Consider the following 14,005-nt stretch of genomic DNA (forward strand, 5'->3'; position numbering starts at 1 on the left):
AGACCAAGAGTCACCTCTGCTTCTGAGGATAAGTTTATCCGAGTCTCCAGCCTCAGAAATCGTACGTTAAAAGCAGCTCAGATTAGAGACCAGGTCAATGCCACACAGAGTTCTAGCAACAGACACATCTCTACAACAACTGTTAAAAGGAGACTTTGTGCAGCAGGCCTTCATGGTAAAATAGCTGCTAGGAAACCACTGCTAAGGACAGGCACCAAGCAGAAGAGACTTGTTTGGGCTAAAGAACACAAGGAATGGACATTAGACCAGTGGAAATCTGTGCTTTGGTCTGATGAGTCCAAATTTGAGATCTTTGGTTCCAACCACCGTGTCTTTGTGCGATGCAGAAAAGGTGAACGGATGGACTCTACATGCCTGGTTCCCACCGTGAAGTATAGAGGAGGAGGTGTGATGGTGTGGAGGTGCTTTGCTGGTGACACTCTTGGGGGTTTATTCAAAATTGAAGGCATACTGGACCAGCATGGCTACCAAAGCATCTTGCAGCGGCATGCTATTCCATCCGGTTTGCATTTAGTTGGACCATCATTTATTTTTCAACTGGACAGTGACCCCAAACACACCTCCAGGCTGTGTAAGGGCTATTTGACCAAGAAAGAGAGTGATGGGGTGCTACGCCAGATGACCTGGCCTCCACAGTCACCAGACCTGAACCCAATCGAGATGGCTTGGGGTGAGCTGGACCACAGAGTGAAGGCAAAAGGGCCAACAGGTGCTAAGCATCTCTGGGAACTCCTTCTAATTTGTTGGAAGACCATTCCCGGTGACTACCTCTTGAAGCTCATCAAGAGAATGCCAAGAGTGTGCAAAGCAGTCATCAAAGCAAGAGGTGGCTACTTTGAGGAACCTAGAATATAAGACATAATTTCAGTTGTTTCACACTTTTTTGTTAAGTGTATAATTCCACATGTGTTAACTCATAGTTTTGATGCCTTCAGTGTGAGTGTACAATTTTCATAGTCATGAAAATACAGAAAAATCTTTAAATGAGGTGTGTCCAAACTTTTATATATATATATATAGTACATACATACTGTTATCTCTTTAATTGTAAAATAGTTCTATATACCAACTGAAAGCAAGACAAATTGAGCCCTTGAATGTTAACAGGAGTGAACATGCTGGTTAATACTAAAAATAGTGTTTATGCGGGTACTCAAATTACACAACACAGCGGTGGTGCAGCACATATGTCTGGGATCATTTTCTCTCCTGCTGTCACTAAGTAGACCGCGGATAGTTGCAGGTGTGTAACATATGAGATGATATAAAAATGTTCATGTTAGAGCTATGATGACAGGCCTTCAAATTTTATGGAGTGATGGAAGGTTGGGTCAAAGACTTAATTCAACTCTACACTTGTATAAGCAACCACCTCAGAGCAGCCACACTTACCGTATTCATATTAATAAGACATAAAAATATATATTGTCGGAAAAGTGTGGTCAAACAAACAATTAGTTTGTTCACGCTGTCCTGTTGCTTTAATTTTTGTATGCATATTATTATAGTTTTATGAACCATAGAGGCAAAACATGTCTGTTGTGGGATATTCTAAGAGACGAGGTGCAGTATTACTTTGTACCATCTCCTTTAGTTGTTTAGTATCAAGAATCTAAACAAAACTCCCGTCTTCTGAGGAATTCAATGTTAGAAAATAAAGGTGCTGAGATTGGGCCCTATAGCCATTAATGGGTAGAGAGGCAAACAAAAATCAGACCCTGTTCTTCTACGAGTGCGTTTTTATGACTTGTTCACTTTTTAGAATCCCTTCTTGTAAGAAAGGAATCCCCAAATAAGTAGGCTGCCTTACTATTAGCCATATCTAATTAATTGGTATCAGCAGTACAGAGAGCAAGTGCATAGTTTTCCTGCAGCACCCCCACTGGGGAAGTGAAGCATTACATGGTGTATTGTTTGGATGTGCCAAGCCCTCCACAAAGAAAGCGAAAGGAATGTTTTTTTGTAACTGTTATGTTCTCTAGCTAATTTATGGAAGATCGAAAATGATAGCCCTGAATTTTTAAGAGTGGCCTAATAATATTTTTAAAAATTAGTGAATCAGACAAGCCAAAACTGACAGATGTCTGTGTAGAGAACAATTATTTATTTATAGTCAAGTATCAATTAAAGAGATTTGATAAGAACAGCTCAAGTTATTTGCTTATACCATGTGCCAATATACTTGAGGGAAGATTTAGGATGTCACCAAAATACTGAAGAGATGTACGGTATTTGAGAAGGAATTATTGCTGCACCTGTTGGCTGAAGTAATCTCATATCACACAGATTACAGAGGCTCGGCATTTAACATGGTCTTAAGAATGTATGTAACATGTATACTGTACCTGGAAACATGCACAAATATACTGAGGGTGCATATATGCATAGAATTCTATCTATCTCATATCTATCTCTCTATTATCTATCATCTATATATCCATATCTATCTAGCTCAAATCTATTTATCTAATATATATCTATGTATCTACTATCAATCCATCTCATATCTATCTGTCATCTATCTCATAGCTATCATCTATCACATATCTTTCTATCTCTATCTATCTCATATCCATCTATCTATTTCATATCTATCTGATATAAAAAAAAGTTGAGGCAGCCCACCAAGTCCAAAGTTACAAAGTGCTCTTTAATAGTCCATGTGGCGACGTTTCGGTCCTGGGTACAGACCTTTTTCAGGCATGAGAAAGGTCTGTACTAGTGATGAGCGAATATACTTGTTACTCGAGATTTCCCGAGCACACTCGGGTGACCTCCGAGTATTTTTTAGTGCTCGGAAATTTAGTTTTTATTGCCGCAGCTGAATGATTTTTATCTGTTAGCTAGCATAAGTGCATGTGGGGGTTGCCTAGTTGCTAGGGAATCCCCACATGTAATCAAGCTAGCTAAGAGATGTAAATCATTCAGCTGCGGCAATAAAAACTAAATGTCCGAGCACTAAAAAATACTCGGAGGACACCAAAGCGTGCTCGGGATTTCTCGAGTAATGAGTATATTCGCTCATCACTAGTCTGTACCCAAGACCGAAACGTCACCACATGGGCTATTAAAGAGCACTTTGTAACTTTGGATTTGGTGGGCTGATTCAACTTCTTTTGATATTATTTACAAGGACTGGTATGTACCTGTGAGGCGTTTGCACCCTACCTTTATCTGTGCTGTTTTTTCTACTCTTTTCTATCTATTTATCTGTCTATCTTTCTATCTATCTATTTGTATCTATCTATCTAATTAAAAAAAATTGGCAGCATTTCTAAAAAAAACAGGTGCAATAAAACCTGGAAAGGTGATGTCCAAATCTTCAAAATCGAAAGTCAGAAAAAAACAGGCAGCACTCCAAAGATCAAAATTAAAAACTCTGGCTTTACTGATCCATTAGCAGCAACGTTTCGGCAGATTTCTCTGCCTTTCTCAAGCCTTGATTTTTGGAGTGCTGCCTGTCTATCTCTATCTATCTACCTATCTATCTAGATCATATCTATCTATCTACTATCTATCTTTCTATTTATCTATCCATATCTATCCCATATCTATCTATTTCAAATCTATCCATCTACTTGTGTATCTTGTAAGTTGCCAAAATGAATTTTATAGACAGTAATGGTTATAGTATGATTATCGTATGACTGATTTATTAACTGTGAAGGTTCTTTCACATGGGGGGCGATCATCATAAAAATGTACATTTTCCATGTAAACATTCCACCAATCATCAAACGAACGAGCCTAAAAATCCTCGTTGTAGGAATCTTGTCTCCCAATATGTGTGATGTGCTGCTGACATTATGCATACTGTATGGGAACAGAATGATTGTATTACCGATTGCTCTCTCCCCATACAGTTTTTATTGGACCATGTGAAAGAACTTTAGACAAGCGCCGATCGACTTTGTGGGATTTCAGTTTGGAGGCTTTCTTTATATTTATGCTGCCTTTCATCAAATGTGAATACATTCTTTGTGCTGCTTAAAAGTATTAGAAATGTATTTTGGCATAACAGAAAGCAAAGCAACACCTCTCGCCACCTGTTAAAGTAAGGCATCGTATAGAATTTATAGTGCATGTTCTGGAAAGTCCAATTCTTTGATTTTATTTAAAACTAAGATCTGGAGCACTACCTGTCATGTGCTAGCTTCTCAGGACCCTAATCCCTCCCGCATCGCTCCACGGGTACCAAAAGCATAGCTGTAGAGATCAAATGCTGCCACCCCCCAAAAAAAAGAGTGCTGTTTCAGCAGCGTGGGAGGCAGTACAGTCATATTTAATCGGGGTCTGACATATGGAGCTCTATGCATGTTAGATCTGCACTGAGAAGTAGTTCTAGTGTTCCTTGTAAAGGTGAGCACATATGTTTCATTTCTTCGCCTGATTTGGGCCCCTGGAAAGGCACACAGCATCTGTATAGCTGGCAGTGAAATGGTATTTCCAGGCAGGCAGTCTGTTGGAGGGTAGTGAGCCAATCCACTGCTTTGTCTGAGCAGCTGAGAACTTCATCTGAGTATTACCATGGTGTACGGTAACACAGACCTGTTCCATGAGCAAGTAAAGTACTGAGCAAGTGTTAGGGTCAATATTTATAGACCGCAGCACTGCACAGGACAGCCAGGCGCAGCGCAGAGATCTGCAGCACCAGGAGCTCAATTGGTTTTGATTTTGCCTTTTTTATTTCAGCCATCACCAGGTTTCCTTCTTCAATTCACAACATTCTGGAAGTAACGAAAACTTGAAAACTAGCGAAAAGTGGAGATTGAGGTGGCGGGTAAGTGCTGTACTGTTCGGTCTGTGTACTTGGGGGAAACAAGCAGGTGTCACGCTCAGCACAAATGTTCCGCTAATCTACCCCAGCATTACACACATGGCTTCCGCTGTGTCAGGTCACTTTTATGGATTTTATGCGCTTCACTTAACCCCTTAGAACCTCCAGCTACATGCTTCTACACATAGTCCCATAAAGTGTGTAAAATACTGTATGCCTAGAGAAGAAATCAGGCAGATGGAATCATTACTGGTAAATGAATATATGTAGGAGCTTTCCTCTGATCCGTACTATTCCTATGTGCGTTTAGTGTACTTACAGTGTCATTTATATGATTTATAATCATTCTGTTCAGGCTTTTCATATTCTTTCTTCATTACTAATATTTACTGTCATTAGTGTTACTGTTATAGGATTTGTAGTTGCAGTATCAGGACTGACACAATCTTGTTCATTTATTGAATACGTTGTTTTATTTGTACTTTTTACTTAATTACCTGCACCTCTGCCTTGTTACTGTTTTCTTATATAAATAGTATTATTATATTCTCTTCAGATTTCAAAATTAGGGTTATCAGTGCTCATGTTTTAGTTATTTCTAGTAGTATTCTGGACATCCCACTAGCTGTCATCTTTTTGTAGTTAACAAAATTACCTACATGGTGGTCATCTGAGGTCTGTAGGTTATCAGCAGTGAAGTGTCTGTACAATAGTAATAACAGTGCGTTAATACACTTATGGTATGTGGTGCAGAACAGTTGTGGTGTGTATATATAATAATATTTTACAAATATTAAATTTTCGCCTACTATCATACTGAATGACACATTAGTAGGCACCAAATATCTATCTATCTATCTATCTATCTATCTATCTATCTATCTATCTATCTATCTATCTATCTATCTATCTATCTATCTATCTATCTATCTATCTATTATCACATATCTATCTATTACATATCTATCTATCTACTATATATCTATCTATCACATATCTATCTATATCTATCCCATATCTATCTATCTATCTATCTATCTATCTATCTATCTATCTATCTATCTATTATCACATATCTATCTATTACATATCTATCTATCTACTATATATCTATCTATCACATATCTATCTATATCTATCCCATATCTATCTATCTATCTATCTATCTATCTATCTATCTATCTATCTATCTATCTATCTATCTATCTATCCCATATCTATCTATCCCATATCTATCTACGGTATCTATCTATCTACGGTATCTATCTATCTCATATCTATCTATCGATCTATCTCATATCTATCTATCTCATATCTATCTATCTATCTATCTATCTATCTATCTATCTATCTATCTATCTATCTATCTAATATCTATCTATATATCCCATATCTATCTATCTATCTATCTATCTATCTATCTATCTATCTATCTATCTATCTATCTCATATCTATCTATCTCATATCTATCTATCTCATATCTATCTCATATCTATCTATCTATCTATCTATCTATCTATCTATCTATCTATCTATCTATCTATCTATCTATCTATCTATCTATCCATCCATCCAGCAGCATTTACAGTTCATGTATTTGTTAGATATATGCGAGCTCACTTTGAATGAAGTTGAGCTTAAATTAGAAGAGTGTCTATTTTGACCATCTCCCAGATGATATAAGATGTGGGCACACCTGGACCATCTTCTTGCCTGCCATTTAATGCTGATGGCAGCTTTCCTAAAGTATAAGAATCCATAGAAAAAAAGAATCTCAACAAATGCTTTTTTTCCAGAGTATTTTTCTTTCCATTACATAAAATAAATTTGACCATATTCCAATAGACATTAACGTTTCAGACATCATTAGCCCCTGTGTTTGTATACTCCCACCCATGCTGTAATATAAGCTTAAGGTTAACAGTAACACAAGAGACCTATACATTGAACATGACCTGTATGTATGTCATACCAGAGCTCAGGAAAATGAATGTTTTTGCAAAAGCACAGCAGTTTAGAACTGTGTTTTACCTGGACCCGTAGGAATGAAATGTCTTGTAACTTGTAGGGACATTATCACAATAACTTTTATATTAAAATGCATACATCCTTCATTACTGCAGTTGCATTAACATCCCAAGCATCCTTCAATAAACTCTTTTCCTTTACGATATCATATCAATTATTTCCACAAATATCTTGTATAAATTAGAAACATTGTAAAATCTTTTGCATCATGAAGTTATAATGCTAGGTACTGTTTACCTGGACATTATTGATACCACTGCTGGCCAAAATACTGTATATGCTGGGGTCCTAATGTTGATTTGAGGTGCTAATAATGGCACCAAGATGTTTATTTCAGGGGTCGGCTACATATTTTTCATATTTGATTGAGACTTTGTGAATTGTATTAACCTTTTGAACATATCCTTGGGATCTTACAGACCATGATGTATCTGAATGCTCTAAGATTATGTTGTAATATACATGTGCAGATGTGTCCTTTTTTAACTTCTCTCTAATTGCAGCATATTCAAGATGTATTTGATTGATGGATGCCATACATCAGCCATCTGTCTCTTATCCCATGTTTTTATCTTTTTTTAATGTATACATTAACACATTGATTTTTACTGGATTGATATAACAGATGCATTCCATAGATGCCATTAGTCAGACATCTTTCAATCATTGATCATAAGTGCCCACTCTAATGTATACCTTTTTTATTGTGTGACACAGAAGTGTATTCAGTTGGTATCATGACAAAGTATATAATTTACTGGAAGACAAGAAAAGGGTGGACTCACCCGCAGTTTACAGTTAATCAGGACAGTATACCAATATTGTGCCTTACTCATTTAGTGTTCTTTTACTATATGTTATTTAAAAAGGTTGTCCCACGAACAAAGTACATTTTCATTAATAGTTCTTGTTCCTGTGCTGAGATAATTTTATAAATGTGCCCCTGCTATAAACTGTGTAATGGCTATGTCCAACCATGTAGAACTTCTCTAGTTCTTGGTCAACACATACCACAGTTTGTGGCCAGGGGAGATATGGCATAAGTCACTAATGATAAGTGAGTATACAGAGAAATGGCAAGAGCTCACAGCTGATGCTTTCTGAGTTAAGACATTTACCTGTTTGTTTTGTCAGAGTAGTGAGTGTTTCTGCTGCATCACCAGTCCTGTGAGTTCATTATAAATCAAGTCAGTGGCATATAAGCTCAGTGGCCCCTGGAGTTCCAAATTCACTGACCTGATTTATGTATGATGTGCTCTGAGGGCTGGATATGTGTCAGAAACACTCACTCCTGTGATAAAACGGGCAAGTAAATGTTTTACCTCAAGTAGACAAATTTGTTAACTCATGCGGGAAAATGTGTTACCTCAGATAGCAGCACGTGCAGCCCCTGCTGTTTCTTCTGTATACTCACTTATCACAAGGGACTTGGGCTATTTCCCATGGCCAAGAGCTGTGGTATGTGCCGATCATGAACTGGAGCAGCTTTTCACGGTCGACACAGCTATTACACTGAACATAGCAGGGGCACATTTCTAAGATTGTCTCAACACAAGAACATTTTTCAAAATGTGGAATTTAGTCTTATTCCAAGATCTGTTGATTAACCCCTTCGCGACCTCCACCGTACTTGTACTGCGGAGGTTGCATCTCTTCCTTTGATGCAGGCTCCGCCGGTGAGCCCACATCAAAGCCAGAACAAGTCAGCTGTTTTGTACAGCTGACATGTGCCCGCAATAGCAGTGGGTGGAATCGTGATCTACCCACCGCTATTAACTAGTCAAATGCTGACAGCGGCATTTAACAAGCGCTTCCGGCCATAGAGCTGGAAATGCGTGCATCGGTGACCCCCGTCACGTGATCGGGGGTCATTGGTGTGTTGGCATAACAACCAGGGGTCACCTGAAGACCTCTATGGTTGTTGATGCCGGATTGCTGTGAGTGCCATCCTGTGGTCGGCGCTCATAGCAATGCTGTAATTCATCTACATAGGAGCGATCTAAGCATCGCTCCTATGTAGCTGAGCTGATCAAGTTGTGCCAGCTTCTAGCCTGCCATGGAGGTTATTGAAGCATGGCGAAAGTAATAAAAAATTTTTAAAAAATATATAAAAGTTTAAATCACCCCCTTTTCACCCCCATTCAAAATAAAACAATAAAAAAATCAAACCTACACATATTTTGTATTGCCTCGTTCAGAATCGCCCGATCTATCATTAAAAAAAGGATTAACCTGATTGCTAAACGGCGTAGCAATAAAAAAAATTCAATTAAGTTTTTTTGGTCGCCGCAACATTGCATTAAAATGCAATAGCGGGCGATAAAAAGAACGTATCTGCACCGAAATGGTATCATTAAAAAGTCAGCTCAGCATGCAAAAAATAAGCCCTCACCTAACCCCAGATCACCAAAAATGGAGACATTACGTGTATTGGAAAATTGCACATTTTTTTTTTTTTTTTAGCAAAGTTTGGAATTTTTTTCACCACTTAGATAAAAAAAAGAACCTAGACATGTTTGGTGTCTATCTAATATATAATTGCCTAGAATACTACTTCCTGCAATTTGTGCCAACTTCCGTGGCTTTGTCCGGAGCTAATGTCCGGAGCTAATGTCCGGAGCTAATGTCCGGAGATTAATTGCCTAGAATACTACTTCCTGCAATTTGTGCCAACTTTCGTGGCTTTGTCCGGAGCTAATGTCCGGAGCTAATGTGCGGAGGTAATGTCCGGAGCTAATGTCCGGAGCTAATGTCCGGAGATAAGTGACGTCAACAGTGTCCAGTGTCTGATTGGTTGCCGCCTGCTGCGAGCGACCAATCAGAAACGTGCCGTACTGTGACACACTCCGCCCGCCATTTTGGTGTGATTTTTGAATTTTTACCTCACAGCAAGTTTCTACTGCGTGGAGGCGGGCCCAGTGACGTTGCTCTTCAAGCTCCTGCCGAATTTCGTCAAAAAAATGATAATACCATTTACCAAAACTATATATATTTAGTTGTGAAGTGGTTCAGTGACATTTTCACACCAATTTTGAACTTTTGTTTGGTGTTTTCTCCATATACTGCCTATTATTTTTGTTCTTTCTTACTATTATTTATTAATTGTATTATTCTTACATTTGAATAAATAAAGTATATATGGATTCTAGACTCCCGATTCTTTAGAATCGGGCTGCCATCTAGTTAGATATATATATATATATGTATATCTAATATATAATTGCCTAGAATACTACTTCCTGCAATTTGTGCCAACTTCCCTGGCTTTGTCCGGAGCTAATGTCCGGAGCTAATGTCCGGAGCTAATGTCCGGAGCTAATGTCCGGAGATAAGTGACGTCAACAGTGTCCAGTGTCTGATTGGTTGCCGCCTGCTGCGAGCGACCAATCAGAAACGTGCCGTACTGTGACACACTCCGCCCGCCATTTTGGTGTGATTTTTGAATTTTTACCTCACAGCAAGTTTCTATTGCGTGGAGGCGGGCCCAGTGACGTTGCTCTTCAAGCTCCTGCCGAATTTCGTCAAAAAAATGATAATACCATTTACCAAAACTATATATATTTAGTTGTGAAGTGGTTCAGTGACATTTTCACACCAATTTTGAACTTTTGTTTGGTGTTTTCTCCATATACTGCCTATTATTTTTGTTCTTTCTTACTATTATTTATTAATTGTATTATTCTTACATTTGAATAAATAAAGTATATATGGATTCTAGACTCCCGATTCTTTAGAATCGGGCTGCCATCTAGTTAGATATATATATATATATATATATATGTATATCTAATATATAATTGCCTAGAATACTACTTCCTGCAATTTGTGCCAACTTCCGTGGCTTTGTCCGGAGCTAATGTCCGGAGCTAATGTCCGGAGCTAATGTCCGGAGCTAATGTCCGGAGATAAGTGACGTCAACAGTGTCCAGTGTCTGATTGGTTGCCGCCTGCTGCGAGCGACCAATCAGAAACGTGCCGTACTGTGACACACTCCGCCCGCCATTTTGGTGTGATTTTTGAATTTTTACCTCACAGCAAGTTTCTACTGCGTGGAGGCGGGCCCAGTGACGTTGCTCTTCAAGCTCCTGCCGAATTTCGTCAAAAAAATGATAATACCATTTACCAAAACTATATATACAGTGGGGCAAAAAAGTATTTAGTCAGTCAGCAATAGTGCAAGTTCCACCACTTAAAAAGATGAGAGGCGTCTGTAATTTACATCATAGGTAGACCTCAATTATGGGAGACAAACTGAGAACAAAAAATCCAGAAAATCACATTGTCTGTTTTTTTAACATTTTATTTGCATATTATGGTGGAAAATAAGTATTTGGTCAGAAACAAAATTTCATCTCAATACTTTGTAATATATCCTTTGTTGGCAATGACAGAGGTCAAACGTTTTCTGTAAGTCTTCACAAGGTTGCCACACACTGTTGTTGGTATGTTGGCCCATTCCTCCATGCAGATCTCCTCTAGAGCAGTGATGTTTTTGGCTTTTCGCTTGGCAACACGGACTTTCAACTCCCTCCAAAGGTTTTCTATAGGGTTGAGATCTGGAGACTGGCTAGGCCACTCCAGGACCTTGAAATGCTTCTTACGAAGCCACTCCTTCGTTGCCCTGGCGGTGTGCTTTGGATCATTGTCATGTTGAAAGACCCAGCCACGTTTCATCTTCAATGCCCTTGCTGATGGAAGGAGGTTTGCACTCAAAATCTCACGATACATGGTCCCATTCATTCTTTCATGTACCCGGATCAGTCGTCCTGGCCCCTTTGCAGAGAAACAGCCCCAAAGCATGATGTTTCCACCAGCATGCTTTACAGTAGGTATGGTGTTTGATGGATGCAACTCAGTATTCTTTTTCCTCCAAACACGACAAGTTGTGTTTCTACCAAACAGTTCCAGTTTGGTTTCATCAGACCATAGGACATTCTCCCAAAACTCCTCTGGATCATCCAAATGCTCTCTAGCAAACTTCAGACGGGCCCGGACATGTACTGGCTTAAGCAGTGGGACACGTCTGGCACTGCAGGATCTGAGTCCATGGTGGCGTAGTGTGTTACTTATGGTAGGCCTTGTTACATTGATCCCAGCTCTCTGCAGTTCATTCACTAGGTCCCCCCGCGTGGTTCTGGGATTTTTGCTCACCGTTCTTGTGATCATTCTGACCCCACGGGGTGGGATTTTGCGTGGAGCCCCAGATCGAGGGAGATTATCAGTGGTCTTGTATGTCTTCCATTTTCTAATTATTGCTCCCACTGTTGATTTCTTCACTCCAAGCTGGTTGGCTATTGCAGATTCAGTCTTCCCAGCCTGGTGCAGGGCTACAATTTTGTTTCTGGTGTCCTTTGACAGCTCTTTGGTCTTCACCATAGTGGAGTTTGGAGTCAGACTGTTTGAGGGTGTGCACAGGTGTCTTTTTATACTGATAACAAGTTTAAACAGGTGCCATTACTACAGGTAATGAGTGGAGGAAAGAGGAGACTCTTAAAGAAGAAGTTACAGGTCTGTGAGAGCCAGAAATCTTGATTGTTTGTTTCTGACCAAATACTTATTTACCACCATAATATGCAAATAAAATGTTAAAAAAACAGACAATGTGATTTTCTGGATTTTTTTTTCTCAGTTTGTCTTCCATAGTTGAGGTCTACCTATGATGTAAATTACAGACGCCTCTCATCTTTTTAAGTGGTGGAACTTGCACTATTGCTGACTGACTAAATACTTTTTTGCCCCACTGTATTTAGTTGTGAAGTGGTTCAGTGACATTTTCACACCAATTTTGAACTTTTGTTTGGTGTTTTCTCCATATACTGCCTATTATTTTTGTTCTTTCTTACTATTATTTATTAATTGTATTATTCTTACATTTTAATAAATAAAGTATATATGGATTCTAGACTCCCGATTCTTTAGAATCGGGCTGCCATCTAGTGAACTCATAATAACCTGGAAAATCATAGTCACAGGTCAGTTTTAGCATTTAGTGAACCTACCAAAAAAGCCAAACAAAAAACAGTTGTGGGATTGCACTTTTTTTGCAATTTGACCGCACTTGGAATTTTTTTTCCCATTTTCTAGTACACAACATAGTAAAACCAATAATGTCGTTCAAGTGTACAACTTGTCCCGCAAAAAATAAGCCATCACATGGCCATATTGACAGAAAAGTACAAAAGTTATGGCTCTGGGAAGAAGGGGAGCGAAAAATGAAAATGCAAAAAAAAAAAAAGGCAGGGTGACTAAGGGGTTGATATGTACTGTGTTTGTGGGACAGCCTCTGTAATAGTGTTCACTAATTCTGGATATTTCCTACATGTACTGTGCTATGCACCTATGTTAGGTGTTGCATACATGGGCAGATGAATTTCGAATTGCTTTCTTCGGGGTGGTGGTGGCCACAGTATGGCAGTCATTTTCTGTGTAGGTAAAAAGTATACATGCAATGTTTAGATGAAAATTACATAAGACAGCATATGGAATTGAGTTTCCTTTCTGCTCTCTCTCACTTGCCTGCTGTTTTTGTTTGTGCTGCTGATACATTTGTATGCTTTGCAAGCAACACTAACAGCAATTAGTGTTCTCAGTTACTGTTAAACAGCTTCCAAACACAACACAAAAGGGCAAATTTTTACACTAGTATCTATAAAATTAGCGAGTTCGGCTGATATTATCATATTATTGCAATAATAGTAATGCAAATTGAATATATGGCGAATTTTTAGGATTTCACTGACCCTGAAAATTCAAACAATTGGCTATTTGTTAGTGCACATCACTTTAAATGTCTGTTGTCACTTTACGTATTGCAGAAGATTACATCAACCAGAGTCTTGCATTTATCACCCCACATGGCACAGCCAATCAAGAGGGACTTTCAAAGCCGTGCAAAAGTAGAAGCAGGAAATCCAGCAACCATTTTGTGGTGAATCTGGATAGTGAGAGAACATCATAGCTCACAGCTTAGCTATAGAGATACGGAGAGAAAGCTATAAAACACACAGATAGTGTGACAGCACAACGGTGAAGAACAGGTAGCATTCCTTTACCCATATCCATATATATTTAGGTCAGTTTGACATAAATAAAGCTGTGTTTGCATTAGAGAGCCTGAAAGAGGTTGTATACAGTCCTTGGTGACTTCAGAGTGTCATGTACATTTTTTCAGGGCGATT

The 14,005-nt window shown here is 38.8% G+C and overlaps 1 protein-coding gene across 15 annotated transcripts in view; it reads left to right on the top strand.

Moving 5' to 3' along the window:
- BMPR1B (bone morphogenetic protein receptor type 1B) overlaps window positions 1-14,005 on the top strand; it is an 899,743-nt gene that overhangs the window by 538,700 nt on the left and 347,038 nt on the right. For 11 of the 15 annotated variants that reach the window (XM_069743592.1, XM_069743591.1, XM_069743595.1 and 8 more), the window contains one exon: window positions 4,714-4,801. The exons of the other annotated variants lie outside the window; for them this stretch is intronic. The gene's annotated coding sequence lies outside the window, so the exon portion shown is untranslated. The remainder of the gene's footprint in view (window positions 1-4,713; window positions 4,802-14,005) is intronic. 15 annotated transcript variants of the gene reach the window in all.

The sequence above is a fragment of the Ranitomeya imitator genome, chromosome 1, assembly GCF_032444005.1.
Source record: "Ranitomeya imitator isolate aRanImi1 chromosome 1, aRanImi1.pri, whole genome shotgun sequence".
Taxonomy (NCBI): domain Eukaryota; kingdom Metazoa; phylum Chordata; class Amphibia; order Anura; family Dendrobatidae; genus Ranitomeya; species Ranitomeya imitator.